The 16,891-nt window shown below is 39.4% G+C and overlaps 1 protein-coding gene across 8 annotated transcripts in view; it reads left to right on the top strand.

Annotated features, from left to right (window-relative positions):
• Positions 1 to 16,891, top strand: part of PLCB4 (phospholipase C beta 4) — a 380,146-nt gene that overhangs the window by 132,333 nt on the left and 230,922 nt on the right. For all 8 annotated transcript variants that reach the window (XM_059705568.1, XM_059705565.1, XM_059705567.1 and 5 more), the window contains one exon: positions 14,245 to 14,304. The gene's annotated coding sequence lies outside the window, so the exon portion shown is untranslated. The remainder of the gene's footprint in view (positions 1 to 14,244; positions 14,305 to 16,891) is intronic.

Here is a 16,891-nt window from a genome sequence, read left to right as displayed (position 1 = left end):
ATTGGATGCCAGCTTGCGGAAAGTGCAAGTACAGTACGGTGGTTCAGTTTCTTAAAGATCCTTGTTGGAATGAAACTATTCATTGTTTTCCAGATTTTGTTTCTTTAACCTTTATGATGCTAGTTTTCAAATTTGACATCATTTCTTTTTCTTACCTTCCACATGGAGCCCATCAGCCTATCCTATTGCCTCTATGTTTAGAATATGTACGGAATCCTACCACTTTCCCCCATGTCAGCTGTTTCCCGCATCAATCAAGCCACCGTCTATCTGCCTGGCTGGCATGGCTCAGTGGTTGAGCATTGACCTATGAACCAGGTTCAATTCCTGGTGTGAGGCATGCAGGAGGCATGCAGAAGGCAGCTGATCAGTGATTATCTCTCATCATTACTGTTTCTATCTCTCTCTCCCTCTCCCTTCCTCTCTGAAATCAATATATTTTTTTAAATCAAGCCACCATCATCACTCATCTGTAAATACCACTATCAAAGTAACAAAGTTACAGTATTCTTGTAGTAGCCTGTTAATTGGTTTCTCTGCTTCTCTCTTGACCTGCTACAGTTGGTTCACCATGTAGCAAAGTATTCTTTTTAAACTTAGGTCAGACTATGTAACTACTACTTAAAGTGCTCTAATCGCTTCCCATATAACAGAATTAGATTCAGTCAATGTCAGCATGATCTGCCTCTCTTTTTCTGAGTTCCTCTCCTAGTGAACTCTGCTGAGCTCCAGCCACAGTGATCTCTTCAACCTGGTAAAACACATGCCCCTCTCAGGGCCTTTGCACCCACTATTCCCTCTTCCTGTAATCCTCTTCTTCCAGATCTTCACAAGGCTTACTCCCTCACTTCCCTTGGGTCTTTGTTTATATGTTACTTAATTAAAGAGACCCCTCCTGAGGCCACTATCTAAAATAGAAACCACCTCTCTCCAGCTTGCTAAAATTGTGAAAATGTTTATTGAATGAGAAAAACAGCTATTTTTCATGGAAGACATTTAATTTCCTGTTCCACACATGCACATAGAGAAGGAATGCATAAAATTAATCTTGGCATTAGAAGATAAGTAAATATTACAACAGAATGGTAAAAAGTAGACATGCTAAAAATTCTAAACCATATCTTAAGTTTTTTAAAAAAATAGAAACAGTGAATATGTCATATTGCTGGTATAATATTGAGTATAATTTTTCTAAAATATGAGATACTCCTCCTTTTGTGATGAAATTTAAACTATCAATATGCTTGACAAACTGCATTTTATAATGAAATATGTGTGTGTATGTAGTAAATAGACAACTGTATATATATGTTTGAATTATCAATAATTTATTTTTACATTAATGAAAATAATGTATTAGAGAGTTATTACCTATTTTTAAGTTGGAATCTATTATTATTATTGTTGTTGTTGGTGTATTATTATGATTTATAGGTATCAGATACATACATACATGCAAACTTGTAGAAGGAACATTACTTCTAGAATCAGAAGATCTCCTGCATGTTATAACTATGAACTTACTTAGCTGTCTGGACTTGTTGAAATATCTCTAAAAGGAAAACAATATTTTATTAACTTAAAGGTATAAATAAGTATTACTCTGAAATCTGATAGATCTTTAAGATTCATAATTTTAAAATCACAATAAGATATTACCATTTTCCATTAGATTGGCTAAAATAAAAATAAGAAAAAATACTGATTGTTCCAGTGAGAAGATGCAGAGCAACTGGAATTCTCATTTCTTGCTCTTGGGAATGCCAAATGCTGCAGCCACTTTGGATGAAATATTAAAGATACACTTAACATATAACCCAGCAATCCCACTCCTAGGAAATGAAAACTTATGTACACACCAAAATCTGTACACTAATATTTATAGTCATCAGAAACTAGAAACAACCAGATGTCCTTCAACTGAGAAATGAAAAACAACAACAACAAAAAAAAAACTGTGGTACATCCATACAATGAAATACTATTTAGTAGTTAAAAGAGATGAGTTATTGATCAATAGAGATAGGTTACAAAATGTACTATGCTAAGTGAAAGAAGCCAGAATCAAATTCAAAAAGCTACATGATGTATGACTTCACACACTTAGGACAGTATTATAGGAACATTAAACAGATCAGTGGTTGTGTGGGATTGGGAGGAAGGGCTGACTACTAAGGAGTTGACCAGTTGGCTGTGGCCAAAAAAAATATCTGAGAAATGTAAATACCACTATCAAAGTTACATAATTCATACCAAGAGAACTTCAGACATTGATGGGTTCATGTAAGCTGTACCATACTCTTTTTCCTATCCTCACTTGCTGACTGGAAGATAAATTTGATATTTTATAAGAATGCAAATATGTAATGGTTCTTTAAAAAAAAGTCATAGTGAAACCACTTGTTTTCATTTTTCTAGACTATTTTGGGTCATTCACCTTAGGTGTACCTGTCTTTCTGCAGCTGTCTCAAGGGTGACATATACCAAGATTGATCATGAAACAAGCTTCCTACCAGCAGATTAGATGTGAATCACAACAGATTAAGATGAAATGTTTGTCTCTCAGGCATTTCTCTAGAGCAATAGCTCTTGAGTTTCTGATGTTACTACTCTTAGTTTAATTTGCACAGATCATTTTCTCTGCATGCTTGATTATTTGAGTGCAGAAATAAGGAGTGGGAGAAGACTGTAATTGAACACCCACTCCAGATTGCAGGAATGTGATAGGCACTTTTCATGTATTATTCCATTTAACTTCACAACAAAGAGTGAGGGAGATAATTTTGCTGCTTTGCAAACAAGGAAACTAGGTCCAAGAGAGGTTAATTGACTGTATTCTCAGAGATAGGTCTCTCTCATTCCAAAACCCACTCTCTTTATACTCCCTAAGGCTCCATTTGGGAATAGTTTTCTCATCTGTTCCCACTTCCTATGGGGGATGGAGATTGCGCTGGTCTCTTGAGAGTGAGCCCAGGGCTTCTTGTTAGACCTGGTCTGAGAACCAGGTCTGCTCCTGCTTTACTTTGCAGAGTGCCAAGAGATTTGGCCTCATTTTTATGTATTTTCTCAAAGCTGCTATCATGTACTTATCACTTGTTCCTTTCTCCTTCATAACTGTCTGTGGAGGAACATTGAGTCTCAAATGGTTCTGAAGAGCAACCTCTGCTCCCAAATGAGCCTCTTTATTTTAATAACTAGAGGCCTGGTGCATGGATCCGTGCACCAGTGGGGTCCCTCGGCCTGGCCTGCACCCTCTCTCAATCTGGGACCCCTCGGGGTATGTCAGACAGGAGGAAGCCTGATCCCTGCAGGCCTGATCCAGGTGGGGGAGCCTGACCCTGTGCATTGAGCATCTGCCCCCTGGTGGTCAGTGCACATCATAGGGACTGGTTCTTTGGGCCTTCAGTCCTTTAGTCGCTTAGGCTTTTATATACGGTTCTACTTCTAACCACCATAGAGAAATGAGAAAGTGAAAGAGAGAATATAAAAAGTTACAAAGGTTCAAGAATAGTTAAAAAGTATAATCCTTGATTCCAGACTATATAATATAGCTCTTGGGCCCAGCCAGGGTGGCTCAGGGTTTAAATGTCGACATATGAACCAGGAGGTCATGGTTCGATTCCTGGTCAGGGCACATGCTCAGGTTGCGGGATTGATGCCTGGTGGGGGGCATGCAGCAGACAGCCAATCAATGATTCTCTCTCATCATTGGTGTTTCTATCTCTCCTCCCTTTCTCTCTGAAATCAATAAAAGTATATTTAAAAATATGTAGCTATTGAAACTCTTGTTAAGTATTATTTCTTAGAAGATACCAGAAGTCTCTTTAATAGTGATTCGTTATTAATTTTGCAATGAATCACCTGTATAGATTCTTATGATCACCATAGTCAAAATATAGAATGCCATCACAAGAGTCCCCCATGCCACCTCCCTCCTTCTCTCACCTCCCTAACTCCTGAGAATTACTCATCTGTTATCCATCTGTATACTTGGGTCATTTCAAGATCCTATATACATAGAATCATGTAGTGTGTAACTTGTTGAGATTAGCTCTTTTCACTCATCAAAATTCCCTTGAGAGCCATCCAGTTTGTTGCGTTAGCAGCAGTTCTTTCGTTTTTATTGCTTAGTAATATTCTATGTTTCTTTTGTACTTTTATACTGGTGCTACTGGAAAGTTTACATTCCATATGTAACTCAGTTACATGAGTGGCTTTCGTTGTAATTGCATGTTACGTTGGAAGTATTCAACATGCACATTTCCCTTGCATTTCCATTGAATTTCGGGCATGCCTGTGTTAAATTGTGCATTTTGTTCTGCTAACTCTAAATCAGGTTATTTGGAAATGAACAAGGGCACAGAACCTTTTAAAATTATTTCAGGAGAGGGAAATCCTCTCAGTATCCTTCTCCCTCTCCACCTTAACCCCTCCCATTTTTTTGGTCAGTTTTTCAGCAAGAAAACCTCTGTGTTTCTGCCTACAAAAGAAACTTTTCATAAGGTTAGGCAACAAGGAGGGCGTCTTGCAACCACTGCCAATGGTATTCAGTACCTTGATTTGAGACAAATTAAATGGCTCATATTTATCTGATATTTTCCCCCTTGGGAGATTCAGAAACAATTTTTTTTTCCAGCTTAAGCTTCAAAAAGAAACATTCTCAGCTAGCTTAGGATGGAGGCAAGAAGCGGGACACAGGGACATTTAAGTCAGAGCAGATTAAAACTGAAGTACAGGTTAATACCATTTTCAATTAAAATTGCCTGGGGAAATTAGGTAGGCAGAGGATAATTACCTGGGTTGGCATATATCCAAGTTGCTGAAACTAAGACCCTGCTTTCATGTTCTGAGGGATCACTGACTACTATGGGCAATCAAGGACCTTGAGGCTTATGTCTGATCTCAAGCAAGTGTAAGCACTCTGGCTGCAGTGCATGGCAATTTTAAGTCCAAGTATGTAGTTTTATAAAACTTTGTAAAAACCAAGATCCCAAACAGGGGATCAAAACATCATATTCAAGGGAGGTTTTTCTGAGAAAATAAATGTATAATTTTGTGCTTTCTGCTAAGTGACCACTGGAACACTGGAGCTGAAATTGAACCATAGAAGAACATAAAGAGGACTGATTAGAGTATAGTTGGAGCCTCTCACCTCTTCACGCAGAAAGCCCTGGCATGGTCACAGTCCTTGGTCATGCCTTGAACGACCAGGAACGATCACTGAGTAAATGTCACTTGACACGTAGGCTTGTCCAACCTTGTTGTCGCAATGAGTCATTGAAAGCAAGTGTGTCCGTATTGCAAATGTCAGGATGTAATACTGTGTTCCTCACTCACCCCAACTCCACCTCCAGTGACCTATTACTATCATTGCTAAGCTTGGGTTTCTTGCTATCTATGCTACTGGTGGCTGGTGACACCCCAGTACCATGCTGCCCCCACTTTGGCTGGGTGGAGTTAATGAAAAAGGTTTACAGTTATTGAACTACAGATTTGTCTTTTCTTATGACCTTGAGGAAGGATCACTTTCTTTTCTACAATAGGAAAGGGAATCTGTGGTTTTCTTTCTTTGCTTCTAGTGTTAGCTTTTGCTTTGTTCCGATCTTTTCATAATCTCTCGATTTCAAAATGTAGGACCATGGAAAAGGTGTAAAAAAAAAAAAGGAAATACAGATCAATTATGTTTTTCTCTCCCCTTCTAAATAAAGACACAGGGGTTATAGGAATACCTGGATTATTTTTTAAAGATAATTTAGGCTTCCTTGGACAAAGCTGCTGCTGGTATATAGGGTGTCTTTATGCAAATTATAGAAACCACCTTGGCCAGGCTGCAGCATCCCACTCCCTTCTTGGCCTTGGACGAGAGCCAGATCTATTTGAGTAGAATGCACAGGCGCACGGCTACCACCTTGTACTATATAATCGGTGGAGAAAGCACGCCTCTTTCACAGGGTGGAAGCACAGGTGGATGCACAGGCAGATGCAGTTAAGAAGAAGGGTCCTGGACCCAGATAATCAAGTGTAAAGTCATGTCCCTTTGTTTACTTGCCTTATGTCTCTGGATAAGTCATGTAGCCACTCTGTGCCTCAGCATCCTCATCTGTAAAACATTTCCACCTATCGAGTTTGGTGAGATTTAATACGAACATAGTAATTTCTCATTAATTGGCGATTGTTATTATTTACTTTGCTTCTTCCAAACCGTCAGACTGTTTTGCTCTCTAACCAAACATTTTTGGGAGATTTCTTAAACAGTTTCATTTTATTTTTCTGCTAAACACATCTTAATATGCCATGTGCCTGTGGATGTATTAAGTATGCTTTTAATTATATTTACCCTCCCCTTTACATATTAGTGTGATTATGTATGTATTCCCTTTACGTAACTTCCAAATAACTAACGAAAAAGCATTTCAATGGATTGAATTTAGGAAATATAGTGTAATTTTAAACATTAGAAAATATAATGTAACTAAAAAATTTCAGCCCCTGCTGTTATTTGGATACTTGTCATTAAATACACTTCATTTGTCTTTCTGGGTAATAGGTATATGTTTGTTTTTCATCTCCTCTCCCTCTTTCTAGAATGTCAGTTTTCTAGACATCCAGGTTGATAAGGTTTGGTTTAAGTTAAAGGAGAGAAAAAGTTCGTATAGATTTGGAATTTGGTGGAGTACATGCATTCTTAGAGGTAGATTAAAATTAACTACTTTAGTGATGGACAGGAGAATTGTTACAAATAAACTCCCTGGTTTTAACTTCTGTTTATCCTTCCTACTAGCCAGTTAACTTTTCTTGTGACATGGCCTTGGTTCCCAGCCTGAGAAGAGAAATGCACGCAGATGACAAGTGCACACTGGCAGTTACTAGGTATTCTAGGCAGAACTCGAAGGTGGTCCGAGACTCCCGCCCCCTAGTGTACACACCCTGTATAACCCCAGCACTGTGACTATGATGGGATGTCACTTCTGTAGTTAGGTTACCAGTACCTTGGGTGGCCAATTGACTTTAAGAATGAGAACTTATCTTGGGTGGGGCTGTTCTAATCAGATCAGCCCCTAAATAGGACCAAAGAGAGAGACAGAGAGAGTGATTCGATACAAGGGAGAGTCTCCATCACTGGCTTGAGGATGGTGGGGCCTTGTGGCAATGAGTGTGGATGGCATCTAGGCCCTGGGAGTGGTCCTCAGAGGCCAGCCAGCAAGGAAACAGGTCCTTAACCCTTTGACTCTTTGACCACAAGGAAGTAAAACCGGCCAATAGCCTTGGAAGGGGATAATTCCTTGAAGCCTCCAGAAAGCAAGGAGGGCTAGCAGACACCTTCATTTTAGCCTTGTGAGTCACTGGACAGAACCCAGCAGTGGTACCAAACCGAGACCTCCAGTACTAAGAGGTAACACATGGGAGTTGTTTCATGCCACGGATTTTGTGGCAGTTTTTCTTACAGCCATAGAACACCAGGCAAAAGAATATAGGTGTGTAATTGCAAAGCCATCACCATTACTTAGAGAAAAAAATCCATAAAATAATTCATAAGAAGCTCCTACAAAGAGCTCCCCATTGTGCATCTTAGAGCCAGTTAGCCACAGGAGTGGCAGGTACAGGAGCTGTGAATTTTCTGGGCAGATTTAGATTCTCAAATTGACAGCTTTAGACTTAGGAAGGGCAAAGAAATGGCTAAATTGCTCTCCTGGGAGAGAGTTATTGCATTATGGTCAAGGAAAAAAAATCCTTGGAATCAGAAGGTAGAATCCACTTCCATGTTTATAAGTACTGGCGACTGTGCCGTTCACTTCGGGCTCACTAACTCAGTGGTGGGGAAGGAGAATATGGGGAGAGCAGAGTATAGGTGAGGGAATTGTCTCAGGGGAACTGGGACACCCAGGAGGATGGGGGCTGTGGGGAGCTGGAGCACTCAGAGGGGACATCTGCCTCGGCTGTCGCTGGCTTATCTGCAGCACTCTAGGTCCATGTTGCTAAATCACCCAGATTTTCAAGAGAAGCTGGGGTTGCAGAGATGTATATGAAATCTCCCATTAACAAATGTTAATACCAGCTCAAACTTTAAAAGATGGCCATGGGGACATGTAAGCATACAGTGGCCAGATGCGGCCCTCAGCAGCCTCTCCTTCAGAGCAGCCTGGAGGGGTGAGAACATGTGAGCCGTTTGGGAGACTGAGAGGACTGGAGGGTGTGGGCTTGGCGAGGACTCAGTTTTATTTGCTTTGTTCACTGTCATATCCTCAGAGCCAGAACAGTGTCTAACACACAGCATCCGCTCTAACTATTTGTTGAGTGACATTGGGGAGACATAAACATATTCACACCGTATGTGAGATCGTCAAATGTGATTGCATTGGTGAAATGAGGTTCTGAGACCCTATGACTTTTAATGTTGTGACATGGTGCCATCTGAGCTAACATAAGGCCCTTGTGGCCCAGCCATTTCCCTTTTGTTAACCTGCAATTCTGTTGCAGGACTTCTTTGGAAGTCATTAACTATGAGGGAGAACATAGTGGAAATCGAGTCCTTCCTGATGGCTGGTGTGTCCTGTGTGCCTTGCATGTCCCATCGCATTTCACCCTGTCCCAGGAGTCTGAGATGGGTCCTCTCATCACCTGCCTTTCACAGATGAGAAGGTGGTTTCAGAGAGGTGAAGCCAGGTGCTCGAGACCACTCAGCTGATACATGATTGCCCTCAGCTTTAACGGATTGCCAGATATTTGACTTTCTCCCGTGCTTGCTTCTCAGAGCTGCTCTGGAACCAGCAGCATCAACATCAGCTCAGGGATAATTAGAGAAGCAGAGTCTTCTTCCCACGTCAGACCTCTTTCAAACAGAATCCACATTTCAGCTAGATACCTTGGTGATCTGTATGCATGTTCAAGTTTGAGAAGCATTGTCTAGTCCCGTGGTCAGCAAACCGCGGCTCGCGAGCCACATGCGGCTCTTTGGCCCTTTGAGTGTGGCTCTTCCACAAAATACCATGTGCGGGCGCACATGTACAGTGCGATTGAAACTTCGTGGCCCATGAGCAGAAGTCAGTATTTTGTGGCAGAGCCGGTATTTTGTGGAAGAACCACACTCAAGGGGCCAAAGAGCCGCATGTGGCTCGCGCGCTGCGGTTTGCCGAGCCACAGTTTGCCGACCACTGGTCTAGTCCACTGGGTTCTAAACTTGGGTTATCCAGGAGCCACTTTTATGAACTTAACCAAATCTGTCTTTCACCTGAATTTATCATTCATATTTTCTAGTTAAATATATTTATTTACATATAAGATCTATCTGGTAAATAACTCTGGTAAGATGGTAACATTGCTATGGTAAATAATCATAAATAACTATACTTACTGTGATATATTTAATTCAATAGAAAAATGATGCTATTTTTCATAAATAGAAGTTAAGTGCTAATGTACATGCAGTATACAGGGGCTTGTACTGTTGTTCGTATGGAAAATAATACAATAATTGATAAATAATAATACAAGAATAAACTCTGTGTTTCATATACTCACAGCTGTAAACCCACTTTTTCCACACCTTGTATATATCACACACAAAAGGACTAGCACTAATACCCTACCAGAAAAAAATAACATTGAGACTCTTTTTTCAAGCGAAGAATAATTGGGCAAGACTGAACCAAAGCAGAGGTCATTTCACTCTGATTTACTACTGAACATAAAAATTATTGTTTTGCAAACAAACACAATGCGAGAGAACACTTATGTCTGTGAATTTGTGCAGCATGATGAACCTCTTCAAACCGTGGTGGCCTAAATCAATAACCATTTATTTTGGTTCACATGGTCTTCTCAAGTTTGCAAGAATGTCAGGAGGGCAGGTCCCCATGTACAAGGCTTTTCAGCCTCTGCTGTGTCTCAACTACAAAGCAAGTCACATGGTCAAGCCCAGGTTCAAAGGATGGAGAAACAGTCCCATCTCTTGATGGGACATTGCAGGCTGCTAGGGTGTGACTGCAGGAAACAACGTGATGTGGCCATTTCACTATCTACCATCACGTTGTTTCCTGCAGTGGCACACATTCCCTCTGATGGTCCATGGGGAGATATTTTACAGTTTATTATTAATGGCGCAGCTTCTATGTAAAATACAGATATTTTAGAATGGTACATGGAGAGATAATATGTATAGGATTTGCAAAAACATCTCCCATTTTGTGGGTTGTGTTTTCACTTTCTTAATGGTGACCGTGGAAGCACAAAATTTTTAATTTGCTGAAGTCCACTTTATATTTTCTTTTGTTGTTTGTGTTTTTTGGGGTGATATCTATGAAACCATTGCCTAACCCGGGGTCTCAAGTATTTACAGTTGACCCTTGAAGAATGCAGATTTAGGACCTGAATGTTTCAAGGGTCCTAAATATACATTGTTCAAGAATCAACTGTATTTTCCATCTGTAATAGGGAAGCTGGTATGTGGAGGGCCAACTTAAGTCATACTCGGATTTTCACCTATGTGGGTGGCCAGTGCCCCAACACCTCTGTCAACTGTACTTTTATTTACTCCTGAGACTTTTATAGTTTTAGCTCCTACATTTTTTCTCTTTTATAATTTTTTTTTCTGGATCTGGATGATGAACACCCCACCCACAACCTCTCCCCCAGACTCCTCTCCATCACTACTCTGGGCTACGTAATTTCCTGGTCTACACAATGCAGCTGGGCCAGGTCAAGGCTGGGTTGTTCTATCTGCCCCTGTTCTAACAAGGGACCTTGTTAGTTTTAACTCTTACATTTAGCTATATGATCAGTTTTGAGCTATTTTGTGTGTGCTGTGAAGTAGGAGTCCACCATTATTCCTTTGCATGTACCTATCCAGTTTTCCCAGCACCATTTCTTGAGTAGACTGTCTTTCCTGATTGAATAATCTCTACATCCTTGTTGAATAAAAAACAGCTTTTGATAATACGAACACTAATAGGATTGGGGATTTGGGGATTTTATCTATTTATTCGGTTTTCTTCTCTGTCATAGAAAAATATCTTTCCTCTTTTGAGTGTTATACACAGGGACACATAAACACTCACAGAGATTCACAGAGACCTATGCACAGACACAGAGACGCCCATCCTCACTCATTCACTCTCTCCTTTATCAAAGACCCTATTTATACCCTTCAACACTTAAGAGTAATAATAGAATGAAAAGGTAGATTGAAGCCTCGATTCACATATGACTACAACAATAAGTCAATTAGAGTAGTTTGACTAAGGGCAGTGGTCGGCAAACTCATTAGTCAACAGAGCCAAATATCAACAGTACAACGATTGAAATTTCTTTTGAGAGCCAAATTTTTTAAAGTTAAACTATACAGGTAGTTGGGTACTTAAACTATATAGGTAATTTAATTAGGGTACTCCTAAGGCTTAGGAAGAGCCACACTCAAGGGGCCAAAGAGCCGCATGTGGCTCGTGAGCCGCAGTTTGCCGACCACGGGTAGTGTATGCCAGTAGCTAAATAGTTCATGACAAACTGTTTATACTGCTTCACTTCTCAAACATTGGCTTTTTCAAATGTTGCCATCTTTCAGTCATGCACAGAATTAGAAAGGTTTATGGAAAAATGCATCAGTTTTATGTGGGATAGTCACTAGAGAATTAGAGAAGAAAAGGGAAAATATGTGTCCAGTCTTTAAGTCTCTAGTTGCAGAAAGACTTGGACAACAAGTAGTTTCTCAAAATGAGGAGTATGGTTTGTCAGGGTCATTAATCAGTGGGCTTTTTTTGAATTCAGCTTGTTTCACAGCCCCAAGAGGCATAAAACAGTTATGTAGTTCAACTTCCCAGCTCTGGCGGGGGACAGAGGGTGGGGTGAGGGGGTGGGAAGGGGTGCCCACTTAATTATTAATACCTTCAAAAAAGATTTCTTGAATACTTACTATGTGCTAGGCATTATACTAGGTGCTGGGGGATGTACATAATGGTTTTTAATACACAAATAATCCTTGTGTTCATGGAATTTACAGTCTTATATTAATACATCATTACAGATATAAATGTAATATTGAAAACATGATAACTGCCATGGCGGAGGCAAAGTCATGGAGGCTAATCATGGGTCAGGATGTCTGGGTTTGAATGCCAGCTCTTTGTGAATCTTGAAAACTCACCTGACTGCTATGAAATGGGAACAATCACAGTACATACACTTTAGAGTTTTTCTGTGGATTAAAATAAATATGATGCAATCCATGCTTAGAGCCTGGGCCTTAGTAAATATTCACTAAATCAGTAACATAAGTGTACGTGCTGCTTTACGGTATATTCTCTAATTTTGTATATGTAAAATGGAACATTCCTTTCTATAGAAACTTTGGGATTAACTGGATTTTTTTTTTTCATTTTCAATTTACAATTTCACAGTAAAATATTCCAGAATGTTTAAATGTTAGGTTAAGATGCAAAGACCCTTTTTTATGTTCCTGCAATATAAGTTCTTGAGAGGCAGCCGCACCTAAGAGTTTCTTGTTATCTGATACATTTTTGCATATATTAGTAACAGTGTTCTTGTCTGTTTGTTTAGATTAGTGAGATTTATCTTAGCACAATGGGGTCATAATATACATATTTATATACTACTTGAGTTTTTTTTTTTTTTTTTTTTTTTTAGTAACCAAAATAAATTTATTTATTTACTTAAGAAACATTGGTTAATAAAATTATATAGGTTCCAGGCATACAATTCTACAGTACATCATCAGTATATTGTATCGTGTGTCTACCACCCCTAGTCAAGTCACCATTTATCCCCCCCTTTACCCTCTTCAAATTAAAGAACTTGAAACATTTTCACTTTCTGAAACTAGACTCCTTATCCTTTTTTTATAATATATTTTTATTGATTTCAGAGAGGAAGAGAGATGGAGAGAGAGATAGAAACATCAAGGATCAGAGGGAATCATTGATTGGCTGCCTCCCGCATGCCCCACACTAAGGATTACGCACACAAACCAGGCTTGTGCCCTGACTGGTATTGAAGTGTGACCTCCTGGTTCATAGGTTGAGGCTGAACCATTTTTTTTAAACAATTAATATTATGACCTGAGAATTTTTTTTCCATATCTTTCTACATCAGCGGTTCTCAACCTGTGGGTCGCGACCCCTTTGGGGGTCGAACGACCCTTTCACAGGGGTCGCCTAAGACCATCGGAAAACACATATATAATTACATATTGTTTTTGTGATTAATCACTATGCTTTAGTTATGTTCAATTTGTAACAATGAAAATACATCCTGCATATCAGATATTTACATTACGATTCATAACAGTAGCAAAATTACAGTTATGAAGTAGCAATGAAAATAATTTTATGGTTGGAGGTCACCACAACATGAGGAACTGTATTAAAGGGTCATGGCATTAGGAAGGTTGAGAACCACTGTTCTACATAGTCTTAGGTTCACTTTTTTTTTCTTTTTAATTGCATTGTCTTGAAAGGTAGGGAGGTACCATTCTATCTGGGATCTTACTGTAGACATATCCATACGTAGATAATGATTTTCACAAAACCCCAATTCAAGTTTTATAGACATCACCTTCCCATGTCTCAATTGCGATTTTATCTGCTTCTACCTTCCCAGATGCAAATTGGCTTCCTCTTACTTCTATATACTTCAGACACGTCCTAGAATTCCCCCTGCACCCCATCTTAGAAAGATCTTGAAATCTAAATGTCAGTCAACTGAAATCCAATGTCAAATCCAGAGTCCGCATAAACAACTTATAAAAGATAATACAGAAATAAACATAGAAAATGACTCCTGGTAGATAGATGCAATTCATTGTAAATCTTTCCTTTTCAGCACTGCTCTTCTTTGAAAGGACAAACTGTTTCTTACAATTACAGGTCATCTGAGAGCATTTTACTGTTAATCAGGAAAAGATCATTCTATCAATTTTAAAAGATTTTTAATAACCATGTCCTTCAAAGGCTACTTAATTATTCTGATAGGTTAAGAAGGTAAATTGTAGATCAGCAGCTTAGTAGACAGGGTGTGTAAACGCTATAGGCTGGGTATAGCACAATATTACTGATTTAATGACTACTTTTTTGTCATCTATTTAGAAATGTCACTAATTTATTAATGTGTCTTTCTGATGTATTCTTTAAAGTTATAGATTCTGATTTTGAAATGCAAAGGGGTGTTTCTTTCCATGAGATTTTGACAAGTTCTATACATTGATGTTTCTCTGGTCTGTGTCTGCTTGCTTCACAGAAGACGGCGCTGGGAGCTTGACTGAGCAGACATCATTTGCAGTTGGTCCAGAGCCGTCTGGTGAGTATTCTGCACACTGTGGCAAAGAGTTGCTAGTTGCTGGGTTCTAGAACTTACAGGCTGATGTACCATGTGAAGTACTTCTCAAAACGGATTCACAGACATTTTCCTTCATGTGATGGAGGATTGCTCTCCTGGCATTTTCTAGATTCCAGTTTATTCATTCCACCAACCTAGGGCATGTCACCTTTTACTAGATTTCAACTTGCTATCTTGTAATATTGCCTACATTTTATTTATGTTACTGGTCTCTGCAATTCTTTCTGAGGAGAAATGTGTGACTTGTTTTCAATCCTGTGCAGATATGTTTATGAAGATTCCCACAGATGTGAAAAATCACAACCATGTTCATTGTCAGCTAGAATTCACTCTCCACTTTGTGGGAACTATCTGTGGAAAGATGTAAATAAATTCTCCCAGTGTCCCTCAGAAGTCCCATTTTACAAACCTTTGAAGAAATGCTAAAATGAGAAACAGATATCTTTATCTGGTCAATTTTTATTTATAACCTATAACTTGCCATTGCTTAATGCTGGAGCCAGAATCATAATGAATATGAGAGATGGTTTTTATCTGATCCTTTTATCAAATTGCTATTTTCTAATTGCTGTTGTAAATAAAAAAATGGACTATGTATCATTTCTTACTTCAAGGGACAAGCAGTCATTTTATAGTGATCACATGGAAAAGATCACCAACAACCTCACTGTTTATTCTGACAGGTGAGCTTCAGGTCCCAGGCATTTAAAATCAGTGTTATTTTCTTGGCCGTGTGCATGTCAAGTCAGACACTCCATTACCTTCTGGCAGGGCCTGGAGCTGATTTTCTTCCGGCCTTTCTGTGAGGGGCAGAAAGGATCACACTTCTCTTAGTGATCAGCATCTAATAGTGACACAAGCATATCAAGAAAGTAGATTTATTATTGAATGCTCCTACCTATTTTTAGTCAAGTGCACTATACTTTCCTGTTCCCCAAGGATGATTCATAAACCATGTTTTAGCAGGCAAACCAGAGTTGGGGGTAAGAAGGGAGCTGAAGAATTCTTTAGGGACTCTAAATCAGTATAGATGTGACATCTCCTTTTTAGTCTTTTTTGTTACATTTTTCTGGACTACGCACTTTCTCTGCATAATAGTTGTACTACCCCTACAAATAGGTAATTCTTCATCGGCTGTATTAGGAATGATTCCTATTAAGAATTGTGTACTTAGTGAAAATAAACACTTGATTCAAGAGTCCAGAAAACAAATAAAACCCAACCACCAGAGCTTAGAAGTTGATTGTATATTAAGTGGAATAAACGTCGCACATTTGATTTTATAAAGACTTTGGGTGACATCAGGTCCTGGAACGGCTAACAGTCTGTGGGCTTCTCTTGGCTCCCCAGAGCTAATGGGACCTGATTGGATCTGGTGCCCCACTAGTCACCAGGTTGTTGTCATCTTTGTGTTAGTCTTAGCCTCCTCCCAAAGAAAGAATTCTCCTATATTTCTCACTGTCCTTTCTAAAGGAAAAAAACATTCTGCTCTAGCAATGTTGTTATTGGATAGCTTGTATTTTGAAGATTTTTAAATATTGAACTAAAATCTGATTTTTTTTTTATAATGTATTCTCATACTCATAATTAGAAACATCTAGACCGAAGCACTTTTCTGGTTGTGTCTTGAACACCTGTTTTATTTCCTCATGATTCCAACAGTGGATTGTGCATTAGTTCCAAATGGTATTTTTTTTTAGGACTATCCTATATAATAAAAGCCTACTATGCAAATTGTCCCCTCGGGTGGTTGTTCGACTGGGAGTTTGGCCGGGAGTACCTCTCACTATGATGTGCACTGACCACCAAGGGGCAGCATGGAACATGGTGGGTGTTGGAGACGCGGCGCTGGCAGTGGGCGGCAGTGGAGGCACTGCTGGCCCCAATGGTCCTGACAACAGTGGGAGTGCAGTGGGATGTTGGAACAGGTGAGCGGGCAGTGCCAGGCCAAGGCGGGGTACCAGGTGGGGCTGCGAGCCTGGGGGTGAGACCTGGGGCCCGATCCCCGCAGGCCACCCCAAGGGACCCCACTCATGCACGAATTCGTGCACCGGGCCTCTAGTTTCCTAGTTTCATCTATAATAAGCATTCAGAATATATTTTAATTCCTGTAATGGCAAAATGTGTATTTTAGACCTTGCTTATTTATGTGTCATTCAACTTAACTTTTTATCAGTGTTAGGCAATAAACTCCTAAAAGAGAAAAATATTTATATTGAGAACAAAATGAATATTTGGGGATGAATTCTTCTCACCCTTATGTCTGGCTTCAGAATGACTTGGTAAAGAGGAATTTATTAACCTGGTCAAACTAAAGGCTGTCTTCAAGTTTCATGCAAAGAAAGAAACAACCCTGATACTTCTCTCCTGTAATATTTCAGTTTGGAAGATGTATTATTCTTTTGAAAAATTTACCTACTATTGGGGTCTCTTTTTTCCTTTCTGAATGATTTTGAATTGTTTTTATTAAGAATTGATTATGAATAGAATTTATAACATGACTGTCAGGTATAACACTCACCAAACTTTCATGTTGACTCTCTTTGTT

The sequence above is a fragment of the Myotis daubentonii genome, chromosome 8 (genome assembly GCF_963259705.1).
Source record: "Myotis daubentonii chromosome 8, mMyoDau2.1, whole genome shotgun sequence".
NCBI lineage: Eukaryota > Metazoa > Chordata > Mammalia > Chiroptera > Vespertilionidae > Myotis > Myotis daubentonii.
The sequence above is the reverse complement of the archived record's forward strand: the minus strand, read 5'-3'. Positions and strand labels throughout refer to the sequence as shown.